Genomic DNA, 6,243 nt, shown 5'->3' on the forward strand with positions numbered 1-6,243 from the left:
TCATGGCTTGTTATCTCATCTCCTGCATGTCTTACTTGTTCTCTACCTCTTAGTGACTCCCTTACGACTCTGCCCTTCTTCCTAGCAGTCTCTCTGTCCCAAAAGTCCTGCCTAGCTGCTGGCTCTTCAGCTTTTTATTAAACCGATCTGAGTGACACATGTTCACAGTGTATAAAAAGATCACTCCACAACAGACACATCCGTGGAGGGTCTAATAGATAGCAGAGGGACTGACTTCTAGAACATTCTCAACATAGGAACTATGAACATGTCTGTGCTTTAATTTAAGAATAAGGGTCATGCTGGTACACCTTCGTAGTCCCATTGCCTTGCACATCTGATTTGGACTGATTTCTGTTATAATATAAAATGAAATAAAAATGAAAAATTTCAATAATAAAACCTACCAACAGGGACCTAGTTTATAAGTATTCATACCTCTGAATGAAGTCAGATTCATCTATATTGGCCCTGCTGCACCAGCATGGCTGATTTGCTTGCTAGAGATGGATGACAGAGCAAGCTCTATCAAGGGCTTCCTCAGGAAGATCTGCAAGTGTGAATGCCCCTCATAGCTAGCCACATACCAAAATGAAGAGTCCGCAGGTCTGACAGTGGCTATCTTAGGGTGTGCTTCCCTCCAGACACTGGGCTCAGACATATTTGCCCTCAGGATGCCTTTTATTGAAAGATGATATTTTAGTGGAATTGCATGTGATGGACTGAGTGCCATGTCCTCCAGGCGCATCAGTCTGAACACACGTGGTCGGAAGGTGCCTGTTCCTTAAAGGCTAAATCACACTCTACTGTATGTGCATGCTCTAGTACAGGGTTTCTGCTGTGTGTCTATTGCTTTCCTGTTTGTTTGCTTGGAAACAATCTCCCTATGTAGACTGTAATGATCTCAAACTTGAGATTCTCCTGACTCAGCCTCCAGAGTGCTGGGATTATAGTCATGTACCAGCCTGTATACAGACCGTTATCTCTAATCTATCCACCTACAGATGGGCATATTTTGGCTATTGTTAAGTAATATTGTACACACATTTGTAGATAATCTCGCGGTCCTGATTTCAATATGCTGGACAGATCATACTGAAGCTCAGTGGGCATGCTGAAGTCAGTTCGTCCTAGAAGCCAGGCACACAACACAGTGCCATGAGCTTGTGATGCAGTATGCTATGCTTAAAACATAAGAAGGGGTCTCATGTTGAGTGTTTTGCTGCAATAATAAACAAACAAACAAAAGATCACAGAGAGAGGCGCTACCTTCATTGTGGTGATAGTATCACAAAGAGACACATCAGAATAAAACCAATAATTATATACCATTTCATTAAATTGCATCTAAGATTTTTGCTTAAAAATCTTAAGCTATTCAAAAGCATTTAATTTAGGACATTTGCCTTAAATAACAGTGCCTCTTTATCTAAGCTGACTCCTCAGGTTGCAGGAAGGAGGGGATGTTCTTGTGGCTTGTTTCCCAAAATGTCCTTGGGAAAGGCAGATTACTGGCATGGCATCTGATGCTGACAGTTCTGTTTTGTTTTTTTTTCTGTGTGCTGATTTCTGGTAGCTGATAACCACAATGAATACGCCTCAAAGCTTCCCCTGGATGAGGTGTGTACGTGCTTCAAACAGAACAGAAAAGACAGAGAGGAGGGACTAGTAAATGAAATTCCATGAATTTGCATAAATATGAAAATACATCATCATGAATGATAGAACTTAGCCCATGATCATGTCAAGTTTTGCCCTACATTTTGGAGGGCAAAATTTATTATTTGCTAGAAACCAGGAAGAGAAATGGCATTAAAGTCTAGTCATACCATCTGTATAATCTGAACTTTCAATCCAATGAGTGTGTTTAATGACAGCAAACTAACACAGCCCAGGAAGAGAAATGTACTCATTCCAGGACGTGTGGGCAGTTGTTAAAAAGCTCATCTTGGAAGCAATTCCCTGAACCTCAGACCTGGGCAATCCCAACCTTTGGCTTTTCCTTGCTAAGATCCAGCTTACCCAGCATTATTTCCCTATAGGCATAGCTCTCAGCGTGAAGCGAGAAAACGCTATGGATCTCATCAGCCAGATTGTCCTGTTGGGTTTGTTCTGGTTTCAGCTCAATCATGCAGTTCTTAAATGTGGCTTCTTCTCATCTCTACTGGAAAAAAAAATCAAAATCATAGTAGATGTGATATAGAGCTAACTGAATATGCCTAGCTTTTCCCTTCAGTGCTAGAAACTAGAACAGGGAATCTTTGGGGACGACAGTCCCAAAACATCATCAATTTTCTCTTCTCCCCGATTAATAAACAACCCAGTTAAAACTGCAAGGACTACATTTGAATTTATTCAAAAGCAGCTTACCTTTCTTTCATGATTTTGCCCTCCCTCCCCAGAATCGCCAAGCCCCGTCTGTGATGTTGAGGGTGTGGCTGGTGTGCAGTGGGGAGGAGGGAAATGTTCACACATGGCTGCTATCAGTTGTGCAAAGTCTCGCTCTCACTGGTGAGATCTGAGCGTATCTCAGCTCTTGGCTGACCATGGTCAGACGTTCACAAAGAATGATAGGAGATGGGTGGAAGGGGATCAAGCTTTGTAGCTTGTGCCTAAAAGAATAGACCCAAAAGGCCTGTCAGCCATCTCTGAGGCTCCCCGCGGCAGGCACATTCATGAAATTTAATTCACCTGCAATTCTTCCAAAGTGATGATAACCAGTATTCTACTCCCTGCCCCCGCTTGTATGCAAGCCATTCCACACTGAACTTTTGTGTCCGGCCCCACTGTGGCTCTCCAAGTTCACATATCTGACTTCCCTGTTGGAAGTCTTTCCTGAAGCCTTGCCAAGGACAACGAGTCCTGAACTGAGTCCATAGTCTCTCTTCCCCATCCTAACCGGATCCCTTCCATCCCACCAAACTTAAACCATTCCAGGCAGACCTAAGAAGAATGAGCCACAGCCTCCAGCAGAAGTTGGCTCCATTTGAGGGCACCCAGTACCTCCTTTCAAACTCCTGACCCCCTGTCCCAAGAAGCTACACTTACAAGCCACATGGCCCTGCTCCAAAGAACCAAACGTCACACAGAATTCAAGAACTCTGTTGCTTGCTTAATAATGGACATATAATAATTTTCCACCAAGCAGCATTTGGGTTGTCTCCCAGTTTTCCTTTTACAGTTAGCATTGCATTTCACATTCATGCTGCTATGAGCATGGAATTTAATAAAGGGTGTTTCTTTTTGCCCTTTACTAAAGACCACCTTCTTCTGTTCCCTCATCTTGTCCCTCATTTCTCTATGGGACACTGCTACACCCACTGCCCGATTAGATGATGCATAAATTCTAAGCCCGACAGAACTGGTTTAGAAGGAATTCTAAGAGTTTCAGTGCAATTGATCTGCGCTGACAGATGAAGGCAGATATCTGACTAACCAACACCAGTTGCTCCAAGGGAATATCTCGATAGTGTCCCGGCTAGAGGATGCCATCAAAGTAAGGTTCTGCTTCCCAGGATAACTATTCCAAACTGGAACTATTAAGAGATGAGGCATTGCCAGGAACTCAGCATTTCTTTTTCTTTTCCATCTGTTTTATGCATATCATGATTGTATACATCCGTGAGGGAGAAAGAAAAGACAAATATTTGGGCCTTCAAATTACAGTGAGCTTGGAAGTAATTTTGGTGGGTGTATGCAACTTAAACCCCTCGGCATCACGACGTACATACACCACTGTTCATACTGGGAATCCCCCCCAAGCATAAAAAACTTTTATTTATCTTTAAATTGTGATCAATATGCATATTTGAAGTGGTTTTCTGGCCTTTCTTGATGATAATTTGTGTTGTGAGTTAAAATGGATATTACAATATATCTTAGTCACGGCATTGCTCAATAGCTGGACTTTTTAAAATGAATGACAAAATTCTCACTTATTAGTATTTTTATTACTTTATTATATACCTAAGCATATACTGCTGAAGTTCACCTGTGGCAGAAGTAGCTTTTATAATTAGCATTGAACAAAGAAGAAAACATTTAGCAATGGAATCTTCAAATGCACCAAGCATGTTGCAAAGGATTTGATTATTTTCAGTTTTTTTTCCCCTCCTAACTTTTTAGCAGCAAAATAAATGTGGATGAACTTCAGAAGCCTGAGGCAACATCGATTGTTTCACAAGAAAATCTGTGTGCACAGAGTCCCCCTGGGCCACACCATGTGTAAATAATAACACGCAGCTATGTTTAGGCATTGAAATGCTTCCATGTGTAACAGTGCTGGGGGGCTTCCTCTGACAGTGGAACACTGGGCATGGCATCTTTTCCTCCCCAAAACTGTTCCAGGTGCCGGGGACAGAGTTTTAAAGTTAAATCATTGAACATGTGCAAGAAAAAAAATCTTGTTGAGAAAGACAAAACTTTGAGATGAGTTTTCTGTCTTTTTCAGATAGACTTTTCTAGGATTCAGGCCCTACCCTTGCTTGGCAATGGGCTTGCAAAGGCAACACAAGCCAAATAAATGCATGAAGGTATTTTTCTGAGGCCTCCAAAAAAGCCTTTCTTTGTTGTCCATCCCTTTAGCCCTGCTCCCTTCCATTAGTCCTGCTCCTGCTCCTCTCTTTCTTCTCACTCCCCCTTTCCTCTTTTTTCTTTCTGCCTATCCTTCTTCTTCTCTCTTACCCTCCCCTCTTTCTATCCCCATCATTCTGTCTTTCTGTATGTCAGCTCTATTTATTTGTATAAAATCATTAGCTCTCTCTCTCTCTCTCTCTCTCTCTCTCTCTCTCTCTCTGTGTGTGTGTGTGTGTGTGTATGTGTGCGTCTGTTCCTCTCTCTCTGCCTCTACTGTTAAAGTTGTGAGACTAAATATAAAAATGAAAGATGTCTTAACATATATAAAATTAGAATTCTGACCCACAGTCTTTGACAGCCAGCCCTGGAAGTTGGTCTGTTCTTTACAGCATCCTATATAGGATGCCTGTCAGTCTTGTAGGAAGTGAGAACTATATTTCCAACAACCCATGCAATAAGAAAAGTATTCCTGGGCTACAGAGATAGCTCAGTAGTTAAGAGCCCTGGCAGGTTCAGAGGACTGGGGCGTGGTTCCCAGCACCCAAATGTTAGGTCCTTACTGTGTAATTCCAGCTTCAGAAGTTTCAACACATTCACACAGACACACATGCAGGCAAAACACTAATGCACATAAAACACAAATAATTACAGATAATTAAAAGAAAAAGAGTGTGGTGGCACATGCCTTTAATTTCAGCACTCAGGAGGCAGAGGCAGACAGATCTCTGTGAGTTCAAGGCCAGCCTGGTCTACATAAAACAAACAGCATTTTTACACAGAGAAGTATTCCTTTATATAAAATAATTTAAAAATTAAAAAAAAACTTAAAATAAACTGGCCCCAAATAACCAGGTTTCATTAGTAACTAATACCTCCCCTAACTTAAGTCCCTGACTCTAATTTAGAACCAGAAAGAACCAAATAGGCTCTTGTAAGGAATTCATTTCCTCAATGAAGGAGCTCTGGCTTCCTAAGGCCTAGCCCCCACTGGCCTCTAGTACCTGAAGCTCCTTCAGGGGATGGACTCCCTTGGGAGTCTCAGGTTCTTTAGTGAAGGAGGCAAACCCATTGCTGAGTCAGGCATGCACAGAGATGAAAATGTTTTGCCTGCTCTCCTCCTCAGTCTCCCTTTACTCCCACTAAATAAAACAGCTGGCCTCTCCAGTCAGGGCTTTAGAGTGGCCTGGAGAGAATCTAAATGGGGTTCTGACTGGGGGGACCCGGGACTTGTCCACTTCACGTGCTGGAGCAGGCTGCCATGGCTGTCTGAAAGCGCCAAGGTGCAACCAGAATAAAACTTTAAAGGAAGACGGAGAGGGAAGCAGGCTTTGGGGCTGATAGGTCCCCAGGAAAGAGGTGTGTTGGAGATCAGAAGGACTAGAGCTTCAGGAGCAGCTAAGAAGAGACCTGAGACAACTGAGGCCTTACAAAAAACTTGTTCATTGCACCACCCTCCAGACGACCAGACAATCCGGCTCTCAGAAGATGAAGTTCAGAAATAACCTGCAGTTTCCTTTCTGTTGCTATGGTAAAAAATCACTATGAGCAAGAGCCGCTTTGGAGGAAAGGGTTTATTTGACTTAGACTTCCAAGTCATAGTCTTTCACTGAGTATAGTCTGGACAGAAACTCAAGAAGGGACCTGAGCAGAAACAATGGAGGAATGTTA

The sequence above is a fragment of the Alexandromys fortis genome, unplaced genomic scaffold (genome assembly GCF_014885135.2).
Source record: "Alexandromys fortis isolate MF-2015 unplaced genomic scaffold, M_Fortis_MF-2015_v1.1 scaffold_7, whole genome shotgun sequence".
Lineage (NCBI taxonomy): Eukaryota > Metazoa > Chordata > Mammalia > Rodentia > Cricetidae > Alexandromys > Alexandromys fortis.